Below are 12,188 nucleotides of genomic sequence, written 5' to 3'. Positions count from 1 at the left end.
GGCAGCATCGCTCCTCTGAAAACATTTCAGAGAATGCTGGGCTGTATGGCGTCAGCTGCAGCTGTGCTTCAGCTGGGCTTACTGCGTATGCGCCCGTTGCAACGCTGGCTAAACGCTCGAGTGCCTCACCGAGCTTGGGCTTCCGGCGGCTTACGAATCAGAGTGACCCAGAGCTGCGTTTCAGCCCTGGAGCCCTGGTTGGCGGCCGACTGGTACCAGCGGGGAGTGACGATGGGAGCTGTCTCGTACCGAAAGGTCATCTCGACGGACGCCTCCAACTTAGGTTGGGGCCGCTCTTTTCGAGGGCAGACCGGTCTTTGGCCTGTGGTCAGACCGAGAGAAACGCCTTCATATAAACTGTCTGGAGATGATAGCGGTCGAGAACGCGCTGAAGCGTTTCCTCCCATACATACGGGGCCACCACGTTCTAGTCCGTACGGACAACATGTCTGTGGTGTCCTACATGAACCGCGGTGTCAGATCCAGGAATCTCTGCGATCTAGCAGAACGCCTCCTCGTTTGGGTTCAGCACTCGCTACGCTCCCTGAGAACCGCGCATGTGCCGGGCCACCTGAACGACGGCCCAGACAGACTGTCCAGGGACACCATTCCCCTGGGAGAATGGTCCCTGCATCCTCAGACAGTCCAGTTACTATGGCGCCTTTTCGGCAAAGCGGAAGTCGACCTTTTTGCGTCAAAAGACAACGCTCATTGCCCAAGGTTCTTTTCAAAGAACGAGGACGCGCTGGCCCAAACCTGGCCCAGCCGCCCACTGTATGCCTTTCCTCCGATCTTGTTGTTACCACAGGTAATCAAGAGAATCAGGGAAGCGTGCCGCTCGATGCTCCTCATAGCCCCGCGATGGGAGAACCAAACCTGGTTCCCAGAGCTGATGCGGCTGTCACACGTGGCCCCATGGCCGATTCCGCTGAGGAGAGATCTTCTCTCTCAAGCCGGCGGCTCAATTTGGCATCCCCATCCAGAGCGCTGGTCTCTGCATGCATGGATAATCAACGGATACCCGTTGCCTTGCCAGAAGGGGTCGTGAACACGATCACGCAGTCTAGAGCTCCTTCTACGAGAAGGCTATACGCGTCTAAATGGTCTGTGTTCTCCGCGTGGTGCGCCGGCAAAAATCTAGACCCACGAACTTGTGGGGTCTCGTGGGTGCTTTGCTTCCTTCAAGAGCTGTTGGATGAGGGCAGGTCCCCCTCAAAGTGTACGTTGCGGCTATTGCAGCGTTCGCAGAGTCCGCGCGGCCAGTCAATAGGAAGGAACGAGCTCATCATCCGCTTCCTTAGAGGAGCCAGGAGGATGAATCCCCCGCGGCCCCTGTCGGTTCCTATTTGGGATCTTTCTTTGGTCTTAGAGGCCCTGAAAACACATCCCTTTGAACCATTCGATTCCGTGGATCTAAAATACCTTTCACTCAAAACCGTTTTTCTGATAGCCCTGTCATCAGTCAAACGTGTGGGGGATCTACACGCGCTGTCTGTTAGCGCCACGTGTCTCAAGTTCGGACCAAATGACTCTAAGTCATCCTCAAACCGAGACATTGTTATGTCCCCAAGGTGATTGGCAGTCCCTTCAGAGCGCAGGTCATCTCTCTATCGACTCTGCCAACATCCGGTAGCGAGGGCGATAATAACCTCCTCTGCCCTGTCAGGGCGCTGAGAGTTTACATTACGCGCTCCGCCACCTTCAGGCGCTCGGAGCAGCTCTTTGTTTCGTTTGATGGGCGCACCAAGGGTCTCGCCGCCTCAAAACATAGTCTGTCCAGATGGATAGTGGACGCTATCGCAGCAGCTTATGCGTCTAAACACCTGCAGTGCTCTCTGGGCTTCAGGGCTCATTCCACTAGAGGCATGGCCTCATCGTGGGCTTGGTCCAGCAGGATTTCTATTCATGATATTTGTACGGCGGCGGGATGGGCCTCCCCCTCTATATTTGTTAGGTTTTATAACCTGGAAGTTACCGCCTTGCAGGCTAAATTTTTGTCAGTCTAAGTGGTGTGTATGTTCTGCCCAGATTGTTCGTGTGCAGGCTACTCTCACGTGACTTTAGCTCTCCTGGTTGAGCTGCACTATAAGGGTTGATATTCTTAATATAGACCGGCAGCGCGGCTCTGTATTCCCCTACGGTGTGCTTATGTACATGTGCCGGCCCCCATTGCTGGCCGCCTGATTCCCACTTATCTGTGTTCCCCGGGCTTCCCCTGGGACTCATGTAGTGGATGCTTGGCGCGCACGGCGTTGACAAGGGGTTCCCGTAGCGTAAGCAACTTACGCAATACGAGAGAACCTCTTGTAAGAGAACGTACTCGGTTACCTAATGTAATCTCGGTTCTCTCTAGAAGAGGGAACGAGTATTGCGTAACCTGCCGTGCTCGCACCACGAGCTGATTTTGCTTCAGTCGATGAAAACCAGGGAAGCAGCCTCCGAGCCCTTCCTTATATACGCTAAGCCACTCCCATTCTGGCGGGCTTTGACGCGTGAGGGCGCGACGTCACGCAGGGCTCAGTAGTAGGCTGCTGCAGTTGCCGCAGGGCAGCCAATGAGGACGCTAGATAGCCTGCTATAGGTCTGCTGGCTGCTGCACTGCGTTGACAATAAATACAAAAATTAAGGATAATTTTTGGGCTTCATATCTCAAGAAAAGAGGACTTTACCCGTAGCGTAAGCAACTTATGCAATACTCGTTCCCTATTCTAGAGAGAACCGAGGTTACATTAGGTAACCGAGTACGTTTTCTTTCACACAAGTGCACATACATACATAGAGTGGTGGGGACTTTACATTGACTTTTATTGTGGTTATACTAGGCTTTCTATCCCCTAACCCCTAATGTAACCCTTATTCAAACCTCTTTGAATTATACAGGGCCTAAAAACTGCCAATGGTCAGTAACTTGTCAGTAACTTAAGAAAATGTACTGGCCTTGAAACTGTTTTTGCAAAAACTGACAGTTGTTTTCAGGGTCAGAAATGTAATAATGTTTTGACGTAATTTTGTGAATTTGTCCGCTCAAGTGCAAGAAGATGTGAAAGAGCTCAGTTTAGTATTCATGCGCTGTCTGAGACGAGGCTGTTTGGGCACGTGGTTCGAATGTTTGTGCACACAGCGTGCGAGGAACAAAATGAGTAACTTTCGCATCTTCTTGCATATCTTGAATTTCAAAAATTGTCAAGGCATAATCTTTCACGACAATCCAGAGCTGGCCCGTCAACTGTTCTGAACATCATTCACGTTTGTTCACGTTTTGTTGATGCATTGATAGAATTCATAAAAAAGTTACCAGCCAACTGGTGAGTGACACCGTTTCATATACTGGCCAATGCTGATTTTTACTCTCATTTGGCGCTTGGCGAGTGCTATTTTTTTTTTTTTTAAGACCCTGTCATATATAAAATATAATTCTTTTGGACATTTTGACAATTTTTATGACCCTGGATAAAGGTCACTTAAGCACACAGACCTCATATCCCCTGCATGTCTGTTTGTGTATATGGGGCAGAGATGTACTTTCGTCCTCTGGTTTTGTAAGGTCAGGAATGTCTCATTTCTTTATGTCGATTCAAATTATATTTAGCTTTTTTTTATTCCTTAGAGAGAGTCATTTGGAACCTTTTATCTCGTTATGACATCAATAACAACATCTGCTACTTAAATTCAGCACAATAAGCAGCATTGTAAAGCTTCCTGAACAACTCTGAACACCACATTCCAGTCATGTTTGTGTTTGCCATCGCTGTTTTCACAAGTTTCTGATCTTTATTTGACTCTCTGTGTGGGTTTACATCTCTTAGCTTGGCTTATACTGTAGGGACAAAATTGCTAAATTAGTATTAAAATAAATGCTGCATTGGTGAGCATAAGAGACTTCAAAAATAAAATAAAAAGGCTACGTTCACAGTCAGTACAAATTCGATTTTTGTGCATATCGATTAAAATTCGATCAGATTTGGCAAGTATGAACGGCCAAAAATCACAAAAAAATCGACTTTGCGTGGTTTATGTGACTTTCTCACGCCACGTTAAACTTAAACGTCAGACGTTGTTATAGGAAACATGCTGAAAGTTCGTGCGGAAAATATGTTGCGGTTGTTGTTGCTGTTTTTTTGGTGTATATCTACAGTACCAACTCAACATCATTGCAATAGAAACTAATACAGATATTCCAGAAAACTGATCTGGAGCTAGACTTCAACTAAGAGACTTCAAAGACATGAAACAATTTTTTCGACCCTAAACCTTTGAACGGTGGTGTATATTATTAAGCCTATGGTATGTCCTTATTTAAAATTGCTACATGTGTGTCAGAGTGTCTATGTGTTTGACTGAGACTGTGGGTAAAAAAAAAAAGCATCCTGAATCCTGACTACAGTTCACAGCGTTAAACGGCTGTCAACCCACGGAAATGCCTAAACATGAGCACTGTACTCACATACACCATCACACAGGCAGGAGAGTGAAAAAAAACATGAGTGAGAGAATGGGAAGAACCTATATATCTTTTTTTGTTACAGAAAAGGAAGAATGCAGATAATGAGAAGATAAAGGAACAGAGAAAGGAAGGAGAAGTAGTGGTGAGGAGGAGCCAAGAGTGAGAAAATGAAGTTAGAAAAGAAGAGAAATAGCAGACAAGGAGGTGAGACTGATAGAGAGAGAATATATACAGTAAGAGGAGAAACTATTTCAACAGAAAGGAAGTGAAATGTATACAGAATAAAGATCTTGACTGAAAGATGAATTCTGACATGAGGATGATCGTGGCTTCAATTTAATTGAGCTTGTTACACAGACACTATTTTTAAGTGTTGGAGTTCTTTCACCCTGTGATTGAGCCTCATGACATCTAAAACGACAGCTCTCATCCGTGTTAAGACTGGGTGTTGTTTATCTCACACCCATTGTGCTACTGCTACTGTACCTAGTCTGATGAAAATCTGGCAATTTTAGATTTAGAGGTATCTGACCCATCTAGATTATTGTACACTCTTAAAAATAAAGGTTCCAAAATGGAATTTTCTCAGCGTTGCAATAGAATAACTATTTTAGGTTCCCTAAGTAACCTTTCTGTGACTAGTTCTTTTTTTTTTTAAGTTTGAAGAACATTTTAATAATCTAAGAAACCTTTTCCACTATAAAGAACCATTTGTCCATTGAAAAAGGTTCCATTGATGTTAATGGTTATTTTATGGAACCATCAATGCCAATAAAGAACCTTTATTTTTAAGATAACCTTCATTTTGAACTCAGACCAGTAAGCAACCACACAGAATACCAAATTATTCACTGCAGTGAAGTTTGCATGATCAGATCAAAAAATCTAGAAGAATAAGTTGATCTTGTGGAAATTGTGTTCTGGCGTGGTTTGTGTCCTTGGCCTGCTGGTTCACCAGGGTCAAGTTGCGAATGATGGGAGCACAAACACAGCAACAGGAAGTCAACAAGTGTGTGGCAAGTGTTTTGTAAGATTTTGTGTGCGTGTTTGTAAATGTGAGTGTGGAAAGAATGTTTCATTATTAATTAATGCTAAGATTAATTATAATCACTGTGTATCATTAGTGGTCCATCCATAAAACATGGCCTATAATCTTACCAGGAGATTAAATAGTAGAGGTAAATAGTCCAAATTTATATTACTAATATTTTTATATATATGTATATGTGTGTGTGTGTGTGTGTGTGTGTGTGTGTGTGTGTGTGCGTGTGTGTGTGCGTGTGTGTGTATTTGTGTCATGCAGGGACTTTTGGGAATGTCTTTTTACTGTTTTTTTTCCACTAAATTAGATGGTAATTCATAGTTTTTGTTTGCAAAAAACATACATTTGACAGTATTTTACTGTAAAATTAAATATAATGCGATGTTATACAATTTTCACCGTATAACTTGGTTAACAAAAACAGGTTTTTACTGTAGCATTTTTTACACAATGGTTATTTTTGTACACATATTCAACTTTTTGACACTTACATTTCTAAACATCCAGAAATGGCAGTATGAACTAAACGCCACCAAAAGACACATTATCCACCAAGTTGTACCTTAGAATGTTCCTACCAGTTTTAAAACCTCTATAGCGAAAAAATTGTGAAAAACATCCTGAAAATATTTCTAGCTGAAAACAACTTTATCTTTAGGCACCTACACACTTAAAGAGTGTCAGTTTTAGTGTGAAGGTGCATCAGTGATAACCAACCACAGCTGTGTCTGAGATAGGCAGGTTCTGATCAAACTGACTAATACCCCTTCCCTCTCCTACTCAAGACTAAACATCATCACCATGCAGGAAGGAATGGCCTGTTGCTAAATTACATGATCCGTCGTTTACATCCCAGCAGATAAATATTTACCCCTCCGTTGTGGCCCGCCTTGTGATTAGCCACCTCCCCTCACACAGTACCGGGACCACCTCGATGAACAATGGCTCTTTCATGGGCCGTGTCATTCCTCCTTTCCCTCCTATGAACCCTGGGGAGTGGGACAGGAAGTCGCCCTCGCGGCCTAAAGGACTCTAGGGGAAGGGGGTGGAGGTAGCCTACTCAGGTAACTCAACCCTGAAGGTCTGGGGCACTCCAGACGTCTAGCTTTTGGTCGCCATTGTGTTTGTTTGTTGGCATGAATCTGGCTCCTGGTTTGTAATGGCGAATTTTCGAAATCCAATTATTTCCTAATGTTTTTTTTTTTTTTTTTCTAGTTGAATATCCTGTTTTCCTCAGAAATGCATCAGATTACAGAACTAAAATGGGTTTGAAAAAGTGTTTCATGTTGACTTTAACATTATCCAATACCCTGTGTGGCCTAGGTGATGTCATTGGAAAAAGAATGTTGTTTCAGAGTGAGAGGATGTGACATCTAAAGATAAAAGACCATTACATTTTAGTTTTCTTCAGAATAACATGCACTGATTCATTGTGCACAATAAGACCAGTAATGTGCGTTAAAACAGTAAATAGGGTCAATTTTCATTTCATGTTGCCTTTAAGCCTGAAGAACCAGAGCAGGTTGGAGCCAGCGGAGGGACAGATGTCGACAAATCCGCCCATCTTGATTCCAGCGAGTTTCATTACCAGATGTTTCAGGGCTATTATTGCATTAGAGCTGAAATGAATAGGCAGATGTGTGTGTGCATTATTAGCGGAGCTGAATTGTGCTGGTCTTATGATCACAGTGATTATAGAGAGTCGAAGAGGGGCACAACTGCAGGCTGGCGGCTGGTAATCCTCTTCTTTCCCTAAATAAGCCCCTCTGTCATCCGCTATGTCTGATACAAATGCTTTCACAATCCCCCATTCTACCCTTTAATTCTCTCTCTCTCTCTCTCTCTCTCTCTCTCTCTCTCTCTCTCTCTCTCTCTCTCTCTCTCTCTCTCTCTCTCTCTCTCTCTCTCTCTCTCTCTCTCTCTCTCTCTCTCTCTATTTCAGTATGAGGTTAGCTGGTCACTTTATTAAAGCCATTGTGTTTATCTGATCCTATTAAACGCTAGAGTGGCAGAGGAACAGAGGAGCTGCGCTTTCTGTCCATCTTGTCCCTCATCTCTGTCTGCGTGCAACAATAATGACATTGCGATGTCGTGAAAAATCCTGCCCAAGAAATCAGATCTGTTTATTTGTGAAGCCGTGTCTGTGCGTGCACGTTACCGCTCACACTGACATGGAGATCTCTGTGACACCAAGGTAAAAAAAAACGGAACAGACAGCTTCCAGGTGTTTCTCATGATGAAACAGGTGTGTGTGCGTGTGCGTGCGCCTGTGTATTTTAAAATTCAATCTCTCCGTCAAACGCACACATGCGTGCATCCGGCATATCCCTGGCTGCCTCAGTCATCAAATTCATCATTATTTAAAAAGCAAAACCACTAAATGCCCCTCTATACCCTTAATCACAATGCGACTGCTAATTCAATAATACCCCCGTAGCTGTCTGGTGATGCCCGCATTGTTTTGGCTCTGCCCAGGTGATGGTGGCTCATTCAGGGAGCCTGGCGTTGTCTCAGGGGCACGGTGCCCTGTTACGGGTGCCCATTGTGCATCTATTGTGCGCCTATTGTGGCAACCCTGAGAGAGCTGGAGGAAAACAAAAGCACCAGCTCTGCAGAGTGCCCGTGCTGATTTCGCATGCACCTGGCATCGCCACAGACACAGGACATTATTAATTGCTAATACATATTTATGTGGCACAAATTTGCCATTTGTTTATGCATAAAATTATCAATAGACACAGGGCGCTTAGCCAGAGAAAGTGGTGACCTTTTTAAACCGGAGTGAATGGAGCCCAGTTTGCTGGTTAAGACTTTGTGCAATTTGTCTTGTGTACGTTTGCTTTGTGTGAATCACGAGTGTGTGTAATAGAGAGCATCTTGTGTGCACATGCTTGATGTTGTTTGTGTGTCTAAGTGAAGTTTATATGACAGCGAGATAAAGGCAGAGTGACTGGGAAGAGGTGAAACATGACTAGCAGAACGTTGAAAACTTAAAGTATTGATATTACTGTGTTGTTTTTGGACATGTTGCATGGTAAAATCTTTGTAGAGTGGCATGTAAATACCCTGGTATATGGTATTTAAACCAATTCAATCAGTTCCAAGTATTTGGCTATTTGACAACTCTAAATATTAATTATTATGCATGCAGTTTTTCATAAAATTGTATTAATTGAGATATGACTGAATATATGTTGTTTAAATTAATAAAGGTTTTTTTAAAGGTTTTTTTTTTTTAAAGTGTTTAATGAATGATTAATATTTTATATATATATTTATATATTTATATTTAATGAATAAAAACTGATTAAAATGGAAAAATAGTAAATCACACAAAAAATGTCTTGTTATAGCGTGACCAACTGGAACCTGTTGCAAATTCTTCATGGGGAAATCTTTTGTCCTCACTTGACATTCCTGATCATGTGGATTCCTTTTAATTTGACTGGATTGCATCAGTGAAAATTCAAAAATTTGCCACCATAATGGTAAGGTCAAGTCTGATCAAAAGTAATAGCACACCTGTCCTCAAAAAACAATTTGAGGTATCATTCTTGTCGTAGCATGAAAAATGAAAAAAAAAACTGCTTTGTATGTTCAATTGTATTGGCAAAGCTCACCTTAGCAAACAGCATTATTTAATATAAATATTCAATCTGAATGACACAAATTGTGTGTCAGGTTAAAAGTCCTGTGTTTGTGTGATTGCTACTAGTTGAGAGGCTCATAAGCATCACCTAGCTTTACTTGACCCAGTGGCAACACACGCGCACACACACACACACACACACAACTCAATAAGGAATACATTACTCCCATTTCAAGTGACTCTTCCCCTTTCTCAGCAAACACATTTACTTTCTATTAAAGCCTGATCTGCAGCCAAGTAGCCGCCAGAGTTTATTACCATAAAGATTCGAACAGAGCTCTTTAACACACAGGTGAACACATGCACATGCTTTCAACCCCCCAAACACATACGTGTGTTTGTGTGTGTGCTCAGACTGTAGACTTCCCTTTCCCACCGGTTGAAAGGGGTCTCTGTCAATCTGTTTGAGTCTGTTTCTGCACAGCTGTTTAATTTTTTAAAATACAAAAAAAATAAAGTTGTGAAATGAAATAAATGAAAATTCTCATCATTTTCTGATGGTTTTTTTAATATATATTTTTTTATTTTACTTGTGTGACTGACTTTCTTCCGTAGAACACAAAAGAAGATTGTATGAAGAATGTTCATGCTGCTTTCCATACAAAGTTAGTGAATGGAAAATAGAGGCTGTTAAGCTCCTAAAAGGAAGGGGAAAAAAAACACCATAAAACGTTGTAAAAGTGGTCAATATGATTATTTTATTGTATTTAAAGTAGTATGATGTAATCTGATAAATTTGTGTGCAGAATAACAGACATTTAAGACATTATTTTGTGAAAATTCTGCTTGACATCTGTGGTCACCATCCACTTTCATTGTATGGAAAAGAGAAGCTTGGACATTCCTCAGATTTTCACTTAAGAAAAAGACATTGGATTTAACTGTTACCTAGATGCCTTCCTCCTTTTCTCTTTCTTAATTCACCTCTCTCCTTGGCTCTGTTTCTCATCCCCAGGGTTCAGTTGCTCACCAATGGGTTTGTGGTCTGAAGACGAGCAGCACTCATCTCTTTCACATCCTTTGTAGGTCAGTTCCTATTTTTACTCTTTTTCTTCCCCCGTTTTTGTGCAAGGACACCCCATTGTTGTCAGCCGAAACAAGCAAAGTCTGTTGTATTGGTAAACAAATCAATTACTGCTTCACAATGGCTGCGATGTGCTTATCAAAGACTCATTATCGCTCTGTGCCGTATTGTTGTCATCATGACACCTCTAATCATGGTTATCATGGGCTAGTTGTTTCCATGGCTACACTATAACATTCAGCCAATGAAAGGCCCCATTCCAGCCTTGCAGAAAAGCCAGCAGCCAATTGTAGCACCTTAAGAAAGAACTAAGTGCCCAGTTTGGACACTCAACATTTGGGATAGAGAGCAAAAGGCCATGTAAATGCTGGACAGTAATGCATCACTGGTTGGCAAAATTATTTGGACAATCAGTTTAAACTGTTGGTGTCCATTTTTTTTAGTTTACAGCTGCAAGAGGTCAAAATTGCTCATTTATCGCAACTATGTGAGTGACTTGTTTTCTATTTACATGCGATTTTCTCTTTCAAAATATGGCCGTTTTTTGTATGTTCCCAAAGAGAAAAAAGTGAGCTGATTGGCGTTTTTCAGTGGGAGGAGGTGGAGTGCTGATACCGAGAGCAGGGTCACAGTTAACAGAACAAACGGAGAGCAAGAGAAGCAGAAAGACTGAAAGAATGAGATAGAGAAAGAGAGGACAGGGCCACAGGGAGGGGGCACAGGGCCAGCTGGAGGGCCAGGCTATGTGCTTTGTGTATTTGCAGCAACAATACAGGGCAGCTGAGAGTTGCCCCATGACCGTTTCTCTGAGGGCAGCCTGTACCCTGTCCACACACACATAAATAAACACACACACACACACGCACACGGGTCACTGCAGAGCTACTCAGCTGCTGATGCAGTCAACTGGAAACAGCCACACTCCTAAAATCAGATTGTTTTTTTTTTCTTTCCTGTCAAATACACTCAAGTGCATGCTTCACAGACCTTCATATTAAATGACATATGGGTTTGCTGTTGACACTGTCCAGGAAAGATAGCCAAGCTTGAGGCTCGGAGAATGTGTGTGAGCCTTTAAAGGGGGTCATATCATAAATTATATTATCTTTTTATTATTATTATTCTTTCTTTTCTCTTTACTTCTTATGCTTGAAAAGTTTTTGTTGCTTCGAAAACAGTCATAATTTTTACATTATAGTTTTACATTACTTTTTCACCCTCCTCCTGACCTTTACAATTAAGTGTTCTGTGTTTTGCTGCTGTGCCTTTTAAGACTCCTATATAAATAGCTGAATAATAGTGCTTGACAGATGTAAACTGCTGGAACTCTACGGCGCCCCTAAAGGGACATGGTGGTGGGACAAATATGAGATGGGAGAAAAAAATATATAATCAAAAACTTTTGCATTCTACATTCACTCGCAAAACATCCCTGAGAAATTTAGCAGTCTCTCGCAAAACCTTTGCTTTCCCCTGTGAAACTTTCCGTTCACTTGCAAAGAACTTAAGTTAGGGTCTCTAGGAACTATTTATTTTTAGATTTTATGTAGAAAAAAAATATATATAGTAACAATAATAGTAATAATAGCTATAATTATTATTGTTAGTAGTTACAATATTATTATAGAGAAATACTACTATTATATGTTTTCGATATATATTTCCTTAAAATGCTCACTCTTGCTCTTAAATCCGCAGTAAGGATGCTTTCCTGTCACATATCACATATGCACACTTCAATAAGCCAACAGAACGCAGGTTAATATATTTACATGCCAGAAGAAATCAGGCTAAGGGGCAAAAATCTAGCTGTGACGTTCGGTTTATGCTTATTCCGATAAAGGAAAACTGGTTAACATGTTTACATGGCCTTATGCATTGTCAGCTTATTAAGCATAATCAGGTTTAGAACTTGCATGTAAACGCACTCACTGAGATCCATCAGAAGGATGTGCAGAGTTGTAGGTGCTACACATCCAGGAACAGCTCAAGGTTTGGTGCATTTTTCCACTGTTGTTAATTCTTGTTT

The 12,188-nt window shown here is 42.0% G+C and overlaps 1 protein-coding gene across 5 annotated transcripts in view; it reads left to right on the top strand.

Moving 5' to 3' along the window:
* Positions 1–12,188, top strand: part of sox5 (SRY-box transcription factor 5) — a 198,240-nt gene that overhangs the window by 33,729 nt on the left and 152,323 nt on the right. For 3 of the 5 annotated variants that reach the window (XM_084408170.1, XM_084408178.1, XM_084408176.1), the window contains exon 4: positions 10,091–10,161. The exons of 1 other annotated variant lie outside the window; for it this stretch is intronic. The gene's annotated coding sequence lies outside the window, so the exon portion shown is untranslated. Of the gene's footprint in view, positions 1–10,090; positions 10,162–12,188 lie in introns of those variants that run through there. One more of the 5 variants, XM_084408173.1, reaches the window with a different exon arrangement.

This window comes from Rutilus rutilus (genome assembly GCF_951802725.1).
Source record: "Rutilus rutilus genome assembly, chromosome: 4".
Classification (NCBI taxonomy): Eukaryota; Metazoa; Chordata; class Actinopteri; order Cypriniformes; family Leuciscidae; genus Rutilus; species Rutilus rutilus.
The sequence above is the reverse complement of the archived record's forward strand: the minus strand, read 5'-3'. Positions and strand labels throughout refer to the sequence as shown.